Source organism: Triturus cristatus, chromosome 5_2 (genome assembly GCF_964204655.1).
Source record: "Triturus cristatus chromosome 5_2, aTriCri1.1, whole genome shotgun sequence".
NCBI classification, from domain to species: Eukaryota; Metazoa; Chordata; class Amphibia; order Caudata; family Salamandridae; genus Triturus; species Triturus cristatus.
Window position 1 is genome coordinate 569,894,079 of NC_140588.1, and position 12,431 is coordinate 569,906,509.

Below are 12,431 nucleotides of genomic sequence, written 5' to 3' on the forward strand. Positions count from 1 at the left end.
AGTGGACGATATCACCTTATATATTCACCACCCCAGGAAAATCTTAGTCCTCTGGTGTGTGAGACTATACGGTTTGGTGGCTACTCTGGCATACAGGTCAACTGGAACAAGTCCATCCTTTTCCCCCTCATGGATGCCACCACCCCCTTTGCTTCAGACTACCCCTTCCTGTGGGCATCGGGTCCTACTCGCTATTTAGGTATCTGGTTGAGCAGGGACGTGGACGAACTTTGGAGCGCCAACTTCGGGCAAGCGGTGGACTGGCTCGAATCCAGGGTTCCGCCCTGGAGCCGGCTGCCCCTAGTGTTAGCCAGTCAAATAGCAATCGCCAAGATGGTGGCCCTACCCAAATTCCTATATTTGTTCCTAAATGTACCTGTTCCCCTCACCGCCCATTTTTTTTTGCAGGGTCCGCTCGTTGATCATCTCTCTTATCTGGGCCGGTAGGCAACCCAGGATAGCGTACGACATTCTCACTCTTCCGATGATGTGCGGTGGCCTCGGCGCCCCTGACTTCAAACTCTACGCAATGTGCACTCATGCCAGTTTTTTGCACTTTTGGCTTCACCCCACTCCTTTTCAGCCGCACGTGGCGGATCTTGCTGCCCCTTGGCCGCTCACTACTGCCCTGTTTTCCCCGGCTAAACTCCCACATACTGAAATAGACACGGTCGAGACCTTACAATTGGCCTGGGAGGAACTTCGCCACTCCTCTGGTGCCCCTATGCTTTCGGCAAATTCAATGCCGATAGTCCGCCACCCGGCTTTTCCCCCCTCTCCAACCCTCCGGAATGGTTAAACGCCACCCGCCTGGGGCTGAACACGGTAGCAGATCTCTATTCGGGAAATACCTTTTACTCCCTTGCTAATTACTCCGGCTCCATGGACACTTTGCTCTTTTATCAGCTACGGGCTCTCTGCAGGAAACTACATTCTACGTTCCCTCTGCCTCCTCCCTCGATGGCCGCTCTTGAGTTCCTATATTCGTCTTCCTCTCTTCAGAAATTGGTAACCAGGCTTTACGCCCACACGCTGGCTGCCACCTCTATCTCCACTGATCGTGCCTGCGTGGCGTGGGGCATGGACCTTGGTATTGAGATTTCCCAAGCTGATTGGCTCTATTGCTGTAAACAGACTAGGCGCCTGTCCCCTAATTATCGCCTGCGCCTTATTCACTTTAAATATCTGCATAGGCTCTACCTCACCCCTGTTCAGCTGCACAAGCTTGGACTTATTCCCACTGACAGATGTCTGCGCTGTTCTGCTCATGCAGCGGACTTCTGTCATCTTGCCTGGCTGTGTCCCAAGGTCTCGGCTTACTGGCGCGAGGTCTGTTCTGCTACTTCAGAGATCTCTTCCTTTCAGTTCAACCCAACCCCCCACTCTGCCCGGATGCTTCCCGCCACCTCATTGCCATGCTACTTGTTCTTGCACGGCGCAGGGTTTCCATGTGCTGGGGTCGCAAACCTGCACCTAAATTCGCACAGTGGCTCGAGGATGCATCACGCTGCCAGACCCTATTATCTGAATTCTGGGACCATCTGCCAACCAGATCTCGCCCACATGACATGTGGGGGCCCCTTGTGTCATACCTTCTTGCTCGTTCCCCCCAGCGCCTTCCTTCCTCTCCCGCGCTCCCCGCCGGCACTCCGCCCGCGGCCGACGCTGGTGTGGGATAGTAATCGGCCTTCTCCTCCTGTCCCTTCTCCTTCTATACGGCGCCCGCTTTTCCCTCCGTGACTTGCGCGCCTCATACCAATGACTGTTTATTGCCCAAAAGTGCCTGTATAACATCTGATATGCTGTTGCTTTATGATGTTCTGAGTTATGGTCCCCTTTGCGACTTTCCATTGTGCTCATGTGCATGGTGCTTTGATTCTAGTGCAAGAATGTAATCTGTCTCTGCAACTTTGTCAATAAAGGTTTTTTGAAAAATGTAAAAAATATATATATCTTCAATTTAGGCTGGAGTGCATTATATGTTTGCATAAGATATTGCGGCCCGTGGTGTATTGCTGTTTAGTAATGCTTGCTCAGTGGTGCTGACCAAAGGGTGCATACCGTAGCATCACCGTGCATTATTGATGGCTGGGAGGTAAGAGGTTTTACTATTCTTACATGAGTAAGTAATGTGATAGAAGGCTGATCGTTTTACTGGGTACCAAAGTTTACTGTAGAAAGCATGTTGTCAAAGTCTTTTGTGCTTCATTTCGAAAGACTACTTGTATTGTATATTGTTTTACTACAGCAGGCAGCCTCTTGATGGGCATGTGATACTGCCCATGATGCCTTCGTTTTTATTGAGTACAGTTTTGTCTTCACAGTTTAGCCTTGTATCATCGCATTTGTGATTTTAGAATGGGTGTCTCTGGGCATCACCCAAAGCGCTACGGCCCGCTTTAAGGGACTGCTGCCATGGACATCTTGGTTGTTTTGTCCCTTGGCCCAGCCAATTTGTGTGTTATTATGTATTGAGGGTGTGCAGACTGTCTTTGACTTTCTGAGCCAGTGTGCTTCTGGTGAGGGTTAATGTCCGTTATTTATTTATTAATGAGCTATTCACAACAGGACCACAATCTTCGGGGAATTGTTAACACAATCTCGTGAGGTTTGCTGAACTAATATTTTTTTTAAGCATTGTTTTCCACAAAAAGACAGTAAAATATGCATCAAGTGAGACTCGGTGTATAAACACAAAGCGAGTTGCTTTACTAGTAGAGTCAACAATTTGATCATTTGTATAGCACATGTGAACCCACAAAAGCAGAGTTAAAGCCGCATAAATAACAGACATTAATTCTCAACGGGGAATTATGAAATATGGTATTTGTGCATGTTCTTTCAAGGCTAAATAAACGGGCAGTGTTGTTGAGTTACCTAGCATTGAGTGTTTGCTGGTATCCTCATCTTATTGTCTAATTTAGTTTGTGAAGATCATTCTTTCACAAAATCCCTTTAGAGCTTAGAATAAGGGGACATTCCATTCCAGTCTTAGGGTTTCCTTGATACATCGCTTTAGAAGAGATCCCTCTAATTACTGGACGTGTTGCTGTATTACTGGTATAGGGCTGTTTAACTTTTTCATTTATCAGATTAGTTTGTTGAAGCAGAGTCCATTGCAAAGGACTCGATGCTGAAATTTAATTCTAGCACGCTGGTAAAGGGATCTGTGGCATAACGTATGACAAGGGCCCCAGCCTTTCTCACTTTCCCCATACAAGGCGTGGAGATCTCCTAAATGAGATTTTGTTCGCATTCGATATAGGTTTTGCTAATAATTTATGTTCCCCCACGGTCCCCTTTATACCGACTTTTAACGGCTGAGGAACCTTCTCAACGATAGATTTTGTTTTAGTTTCATGTAGATATTCCACCCACATTAAGGATTTTAGTACACACGAGATTGCGCTAAGTGATCATTTCCCTAATAGTATGGATATTGAAGTGCATAATAATTTTCAAAAGACCAGCGGTATTTCTACTCACCCTGTGGATAACATCACCCTGAACAGACAAAATGGCTACGCACTCAAATGGGTAAACGTGGATCCGGAGGTTTTTATGGGCAAAGTTGTGATAAACTGTAAAGAAATGCTTCTAACCTGCTTAAATGAGGAAATTGTAAAAAACTTAACGGAAATTTCTAATTTTGTTAAAGAAACTTTGGATGTGAAAGTAAGAAAGAATAGAAACCATTAACAAGGATGGTTTGATAATAACTGCACAAAGGCGTATTCCAAACTTAAAAACACACTTCATGCCTGATTGAAAGATCAGGAAAATATCAGAATGGCTAGAAATGAATATAAGAGGGCTATAAAGGCAAGAAAGATCGCCTTAAGAGAGGAAGCCTGGCAAGTCTTACGTGATGCGTCAGTTAATCGTGATCCCTCCGCCTTTTGGAAGGCTGTCAACGCCCCATTCTTGGCTGAGAGTGACAATGCAACCATAGAGATCGCAATAGCCGAACACAAATGGATTTCACATTACGCAGGGCTATATAAAAATGCGTTACAGGAAGAACAGGGTATTTTAGCAACTGAGGTAGAAACTGAGCATTAGTTAATATTCAAAAACTTACCTCTAAATTTTACTATTACTGAGGTCAATACTGCCATCAATTCAAGCCAGGGGGGAAGGCTGCAGGCCCTGACGGGATCCCAGTAGATCTTTTTAAATTTAATGTAGAATTTTGGGGTCCACTATTAACGCAGGTTTTTAATGCATGCTGCTCACAAGGCTTTTTACCGACTTGGTATGATTCAATAATTGTGCCTATTTTCAAAAAAGGTGACAGGGCAAATCCAGCCTGTTACCGCCCAATTTAATTGCTGGACTCCACAGTTAAGATTGTGGGACGAGTCCTCCTAGATAGGTTACAGTTATGGGCGGATGAGAAGACAATATTAAGTGACCTACAGTATGGTTTCCACAAGGGCCTGGGCACAATAGAACAGGGCTTAACCCCTTCGCTGCCAGGCCTTTTCCCCCTCCTGTGCCAAGCCTTTTTTTGGCTATTTGGCATAGTGCGCGCTTAGGCCCCTGTAACTTTTTGACCACATTAGATATCCACGCCAAATTTGCGTCCTTTTCTTCCAACATCATGGGGATTCTAAAAGTACTCCGGGTTTGTGGATTCCCCTGGAGGGGTCACAGAAATGAGCCAAAATACAGCAAAATTTTGTTTTTTTTTCGGAAAAATTGGAAAAACAGGCTGCAAATGAAAGCATCTGGGTTTTTTCCTGCAAATGTTATCAAAAAAGGGTTTGTGGGGTTGAAATCACAATTTTCCCAGCTTTTCGGGGAAACCAGACTTTTGTCAGAAATCCAACATTTTTTACACAGTTTTGGCATTTGTCTGGGACATAGCCTATTTTTGCTATTTTTTGTGCTTTCGACCTCCTTCCAGTTAATGGCAGAAATGAGTACAAAAGCAATAATGGATCTTGGAAAGCTATACATTTTCGAGAAGAAGACACAATTCTGAATTCAGCAAGGGGTCATTTGTGTAGATCCATCAAGGTTTTTTTATAGAAACAAACAGTTAAATATAGGATAAATTGAAAATTAGTTGAAAAAAACAGCCTTTTGTGTCAACGTTTTCACCTGTAACTTCTTCTAAATATGACAGCTCTTTGAAAGCAATATACCGTTGCATCCGCTGGACATTACTGGTTGTGGGGCTATATAGGACTTGTAGGTTCACCAAGAACCCGACGAGCACAGAGCCAAAAACTGAGCAGCAACTTGCAATGGTTTTTTATTATGTACCGGGTATATAGTAATTATTCTGTAAAAATGTGTACATGGAAATATCGGTATGTAAGACACCTATGTATTTCTGAAATGGAAACAAAATATAGAGTGTAGAAACAGTAGATATTTGCACATTTCTGAAATTGGGAATACTCATACTAGCATGAGAATTATCAGTCATTTTTTAGAATGACTTTTTTACACAATGTCTTTCATTTGGAAGGCAGAAATGCATCGAAAGTCAATAGATAATAACAGTTCCTTTACAAATCTGAATTACCCTAAGTCTCCCGATAAAAATGGTACCTCACTTGTGTGGGTAGGCATAGTGCCCGCGACAGGAAACGGCGCAAAACGCAACGTGGTCACAACTCAATATCGCAGTGAAAATGTACCCTTTATTGACAAAGTGCCTAGCTCTAGTTTTTTAACCCTAGCTCTGCGGGCACCTTGGGAAACCTAGTAAACCTATACATTTTTGAAAACTAGACACCCAGGGGAATCCAGGAGGGGGTGACTTGACTGCCTCCCACCAGGGTCTGTTACCCAGAATCCCTTGCAAACCTAAAAAATTGTCCAAAAAAATAAATTTTCCTCACATTTCTGTAGCGGAAAGTTCAGGACTCTGTGTGGATCCACAAATTTCCACCCACGCCCCGTTCCCCAAAGTCTTACGAGAAAAACGGTACCTCACTTGTGTGGGTTGGCCTAGTGCCCGCGACAGGAAATGGCGCAAAACGCAACGTGGTCACACCTCAATTTCGCAGTGAAAAATGACCCTTTTTTGGCAAAATGTCTAGCTGTAGTTTTTGAACCCTAGCTCTGCGCGCACCTTGGGAAACCCAGCAAACCTATACATTTTTTAAAACTAGACACCCAGGGGAATCCAAGATGGGGTGACTTGACTGCCTCCCACCAGGGTCTGTTACCCAGAATCCCTTGCAAACCTAAAAAATTGTCCAAAAAAACACATTTTCCCCAAATTTCTGTCGTGGAAAGTTCCGGAATCTGCGTGGATCCACAAATTTCCACCCATCCCGCATTCCCCAAAGTCTTACGAGAAAAACGGTACCTCACTTGTGTGGGTCGGCCTAGTGCCTGCGACAGGAAACGGCACAAAACGCAACGTGGTCACACCTCAATTTCGCAGTGAAAAATGACCCTTTTTTGGCAAAATGTCTAGCTGTAGTTTTTGAACCCTAGCTCTGCGGGCACCCTGGGAAACCTAGCAAACCTATACATTTTTGAAAACTAGACACCCAGGGGAATCCAGGATGGGGTGACTTGACTGCCTCCCACCAGGGTCTGTTACCCAGAATCCCTTGCAAACCTAAAAAATTGTCACAAAAAACACATTTTCCCCACATTTCTGTAGTGGAAAGTTCTGGAATCTGCGTGGATCCACAAATTTCGACCCACCCGGCGTTCCCCACAGTCTTACGAGAAAAACGGTACCTCACTTGTGTGGGTTGGCCTAGTGCCCGCGACAGGAAACGGCGCAAAACGTAGTGAGGTAACATCAAAATTGCCTATCTCAAAACCACCTGGTTTTGCAAGGGGGGTCCCTTGGGTTTTTGGCCCGGTGCTCGGCGGCCATCTAGGGAAACCTACCAAACCCATACATTTCTGAAAACTAGACACCCGGGGGCTTCCAGGGAGGTAAGGCTTGCGTGGATCCCCAACGTTTCCTTACCCAGAATCCCCTGCAAACCTCAATTTTAGCTGAAAAAATCACTTTTTTCACACATTTTTGTGTGGGAAAGTTGTGGCATCACCAGGCTCACTCAAATTTCCCACCTCCCACCGTTACCCTGGGTCTTCCGGTAAAAATGGTGCCTCACTTGGGTGGGAGGCCCAAGTACCCGCGACAGGCAAGGGCCCAAAACGTAGTGAGGCGACATCAAAATTGCCTATCTCAAAACCACCTTGTTTTGCAAGGGGGGTCACCTGGGTTTTTGGCCCGGTGCTCGGCGGCCATCTAGGGAAACCTACCAAACCCATACATTTCTGAAAACTAGACACCCGGGGGCTTCCAGGGAGGTATGGCTTGCGTGGATCCCCCAACGTTTCCTTACCCAGAATCCCTTGCAAATCTCAATTTTAGCCGAGCACCGGGCCAAAAACCCAGGTGACCCCCCTTGCAAAATCAGGTGGTTTTGAGATAGGCAATTTTGATGTCACCTCACTACGTTTTGGGCCCTTGCCTGTCGCGGGTACTTGGGCCTCCCACACAAGTGAGGCACCATTTTTACTGGGAGACCCAGGGGAACGCTGGGAGGTGGGAAATTTGAGTGAGCCCGGTGATGCCACAACTTTCCCACACAAAAATGTGTGAAAAAAGTGATTTTTTCAGCTAAAATTGAGGTTTGCAGGGGATTCTGGGTAAGGAAACGTTGGGGGATCCACGCAAGTCATACCTCCCTGGAAGCCCCCGGGTGTCTAGTTTTCAGAAATGTATAGGTCTGGTAGGTTTCCCTAGATGGCCGCCGAGCACCGGGCCAAAAATCCAGGTGACCCCCCTTGCAAAACCAGGTGGTTTTGAGATAGGCAATTTTGATGTCACCTCACTACGTTTTGGTCCCTTGCCTGTCGCGGGTACTTGGGCCTCCCACACAAGTGAAGCCCCATTTTTACTGGGAGACCCAGGGGAACACTGGGAGGTGGGAAATTTGAGTGAGCCCGGTGATGCCACAACTTTCCCACACAAAAATGTGTGAAAAAAGGGATTTTTTTCAGCTAAAATTGAGGTTTGCAGGGGATTCTGGGTAAGGAAACGTTGGGGGATCCACGCAAGCCATACTTCCCTGGAAGCCCCCGGGTGTCTAATTTTCAGAAATGTATGGGTCTGGTAGGTTTCCCTAGATGGCCGCCGAGCACCGGGCCAAAAACCCAGATGACCCCCCTTGCAAAACCAGGTGGTTTTGAGATAGGCAATTTTGATGTCACCTCACTACGTTTTGTTCCCTTGCCTGTCGCGGGTACTTGGGCCTCCCACACAAGTGAGACACCATTTTTACCGGGAGACCCAGGGGAACGCTGGGAGGTGGGAAATTTGAGTGAGCCCGGTGATGCCACAACTTTCCCACACAAAAATGTGTGAAAAAAGTGATTTTTTCAGCTAAAATTGTGGTTTGCAGGGGATTCTGGGTAAGGAAACGTTGGGGGATCCACGCAAGCCTTACCTCCCTGGAAGCCCCCAGCTGTCTAGTTTTCAGAAATGTATGGGTCTGGTAGGTTTCCCTAGATGGCCGCCGAGCACCGGGCCAAAAACCCAGGTAACCCCCCTTGCAAAACCAGGTGGTTTTGAGATAGGCAATTTTGATGTCACCTCACTACGTTTTGGTCCCTTGCCTGTCACGGGTACTTGGGCCTCCCACACAAGTGAGGCACCAATTTTACCGGGAGACCCAGGGGAACGCTGGGAGGGGGGAAATTTGAGTGAGCCCGGTGATGTCACAACTTTCCCACACAAAAATGTGTGAAAAAAGTGATTTTTTTCAGCTAAAATTGAGGTTTGCAGGGTATTCTGGGTAAGGAAACGTTGGGGGATCCATGCAAGCCTAACCTCCCTGGAAGCCCCCGGGTGTCTAGTTTTCAGAAATGTATGGGTTTGGTAGGTTTCCCTAGATGGCCGCCGAGCACCGGGCCAAAAACCCAGGTGACCCCCCTTGCAAAACCAGGTGGTTTTGAGATAGGCAATTTTGATGTCACCTCACTACGTTTTGGGCCCTTGCCTGTCACGGGTACTTGGGCCTCCCACACAAGTGAGGCACCATTTTTACCAGGAGACCCAGGGGAACGCTGGGAGGTGGGAAATTTGAGTGAGCCCGGTAATGCCACAACTTTCCCACACAAAAATGTGTGAAAAAAGTGATTTTTTTCAGCTAAAATTGAGGTTTGCAGGGGATTCTGGGTAAGGAAACGTTGGGGATCCACGCAAGCCATACCTCCCTAGAAGCCCCCGGGTGTCTAGTTTCCAGAAATGTATGCGTTTGGTAGGTTTCCCTAGATGGCTGCAGAGCACCAGGCCAAAAACCCAGGTGACACCCCTTGCGGAACCAGGTGGTTTTGAGATAGGCAATTTTGATGTCACCTCACTACGTTTTGGGCCCTTGCCTGTCGCGGGTACTTGGGCCTCCCACACAAGTGAGGCACTATTTTTACCGGGAGACCCAGGGGAACGCTGGGAGGTGGGAAATTTGAGATGGACTTCAGTATGGATTGTGGTGGACAGGCCTTCAAGGTTAACCCACAATTGACACCACTAGGATACACCTGCTTGTGCTTCGACATCAAGCCTTCTAAGGTCTAGTGGGGCCTTCTACGGTCTAGCATGGGAATGTGCTCCCTCAGCACAGTGGTGGGGTGGACTGGTCATGAATGCGGAACCCGGTTCCCCAGTTCCAAATTCCACAGCTCTGGCCATAGTGCCACATCCCCACTGAACACCATACTTGCCCACTGAAACTCGCACTGCCTTCAGCTGTAACCTAATTGTGCCCGCTATAAACACTTGGATGTGGCTCAATTCAAATTAGGCACTTGATAAGAGTAATATGCTGCCTAAAAAAAATAACAAAAAAGCAACCACTCATAGGGAATGCAAAGCATGTGAAATGTAAGCAGAAACAACATGGTTACCTAATCGATCTCTCACTAACTATTCAGAAATCAGCGAGTGGTTTCACCTGAAAAGTTATGGACATGACTAGAGGGCCCTGAAGGGAACCGTTTCACTGTCCATTGCTTACATCCTTACAAAACGTAAGCAGTATGGTATAAAAAGACCACATCCATAAACACAGAGCCATGGTACACATTGTGTTTTCCAATCCACCCATCAACCAGGTATTACAGTACCTCCAGGAATGGTACACTCTCCCAACCTGGAAACAACAATGCTCTTCAAAGAAAGACGAGAAAATGAAAGTAGCACTTCACTGGCAAACTCTGTAAAGTGATGCTGGTGTATTTGGATGTAAAGAAAACCAATCTGGCCACTTTGCAACCCCTCTGTCTTGCTATTATTCTCATGTAAGAAATTCTATTTCTCTACATGCTGCTGCACTTTGGATTTGAAAAATTACAAAGAAGGGCATTTCTCTGCATTTTTGGATCCATTTCACAGGGAAGCAACTAGAAAGATGAGCGTTTTTTAAATTTGGATCCATTTCACAGGGAAGCAACAACAGGCACACAGGAACGAAGCCGAGCCTCGTGGCATGCCTGGGCATACCAAAGTGCCCCCACCCTAACCCAAACGCACCGATGCTAAAATCATACTGCTGCACTTTGGATTTGAAAAATTACAAAGAAGGGCATTTCTCTGCATTTTTGGATCCATTTCACAGGGAAGCAACTAGAAAGACGAGCGTTTTTCAAATTTGAATCCATTTCACAGGGAAGCAACAACAGGCACACAGGAACGAAGCCGAGCCTCGTGGCATGCCTGGGCATACCAAAGTGCCCCCACCTTAACCCAAACCCACCGATGCAAAAAAAAAAAACCTCCCCAGCCCCAAAACTCACCTTTACTCTCCGACGCGCAGGAAGCCATTTGCTTCCTGCGCCACGGAGAGCAAACGGGAAACCTCCAATGACGTCAGCGTGGCTCGCGCGCTGATGTCATTGATGACGCAGGGGAGGCGGGGGAGACCTTCCCCTGCCTTCCCAGTAAAAAAAAAAAAGATCGACCACTCACGGGGGGAGCGCCAGCGCTTCCCCCGTGGGTGGGTGCCATGACGAGCTGGACTCGTCATGGGCACAGCGCGACTGTGCTTCATGACGAGTCCAGCTCGTCATGAGCACAGAAGGGGTTAAACTTACATATTTTGTTAGATAAGTATACAAAGGCCAAAAGGGAAAGTTTATACCTAACATTTGTCGACTTAACAGCGTCATTTGATTGTGTCATCCACGACAAGTTGTGGTCATTTTTAGAGGGCTTGGGAGTGGATGTTTTAATAGTCACATTTTTAAGGCAGCTGTATTCGGGGGCCAGGGTTCGGTATGGAAGGGGGGGTGAGTGCTCTAAACACTTTAAAGTGATGAGGGGCGTAAGACAAGGATGCATTTTAGCCCTGTTCCTCTTTACACTATATATTAATGAGTTAGAAACCGTATTGGTCCAGGAGTGTAAGGATTTACCAGCTGCAGCGACTCGTCCCATACCAGTACTCATGTATGCGGATGATGCAGTCCTTATGGCCCGCACACCGATCGGCCTACAAAAAGGTTGTTAACACGTTTGTTAATTTTATGTCAAGTCGGTATCTTACTGCTAACTGTTCTAAAACCTTTGTAATGAACTGCGGTGTTGGACTAAAAAGAAGACAAAAACCCTTTTTATACATTCTAAGGCAATAGAAAGTACAAAAACCTTCTCCTACCTAGGGATTTTATGCGACCAATCAGGGTCCTGGTGTCAGGCGATTAAGGCTCGAAGACTGTTATTTATTAAATCACTGTTAAATTTAAGCATAAAATTAGAAAGACGCTTCCCTGCTGAATTGCTACAGATTTATAGAGCAAAAAGTGTGGCTATTGCCACCTATGGAGCACGACTGTGGTGTTATACAGGGGTTAATACATTACAATCCGCTGAAAACAAGTTTTTTAGGTCACTCTTGGCCCAGACAGTACTTCAACCTACATATGCCATTAGGAACTGGGCATGCCATATTTAGAGGACATAATAAAGATCCAGCCAATCCTCCTGTGGCACAGAGTCTGGACCTCATAGGAGACAGATTTTAACCGCCACATTTTGAAAGATGTATTGGCGAATTAAAGAAATCTACGGTTCAAACACATTATTTGGCCCTGGTAACTACCTCTATTCAACCATATATTGTTTTAACAACTAATGATTATGATGGGTTTCTGTTAACCCACTTTAGTTTGAATATTTTACACAGATCTTTGAGTTTTCCTGTACAAAAGGATTGGTCGAGAGTTTTAAATAACTGCCCGTGTGATGACGTTTTGACACAATCGACGATACACATATTGTTTTTTTGCAAATTTTATTCAACCCCGAGAAGAAAATGGATCATCCCTGTACTAAAAAGATCCAATTTGAGACAAAGCCACCCAGCATTCCTATTCTTGCAATTGTTAGATAATGAATTTACCATTGCCTCTGTTACTGCGTTTTTAAAACACGTTTTTAAATA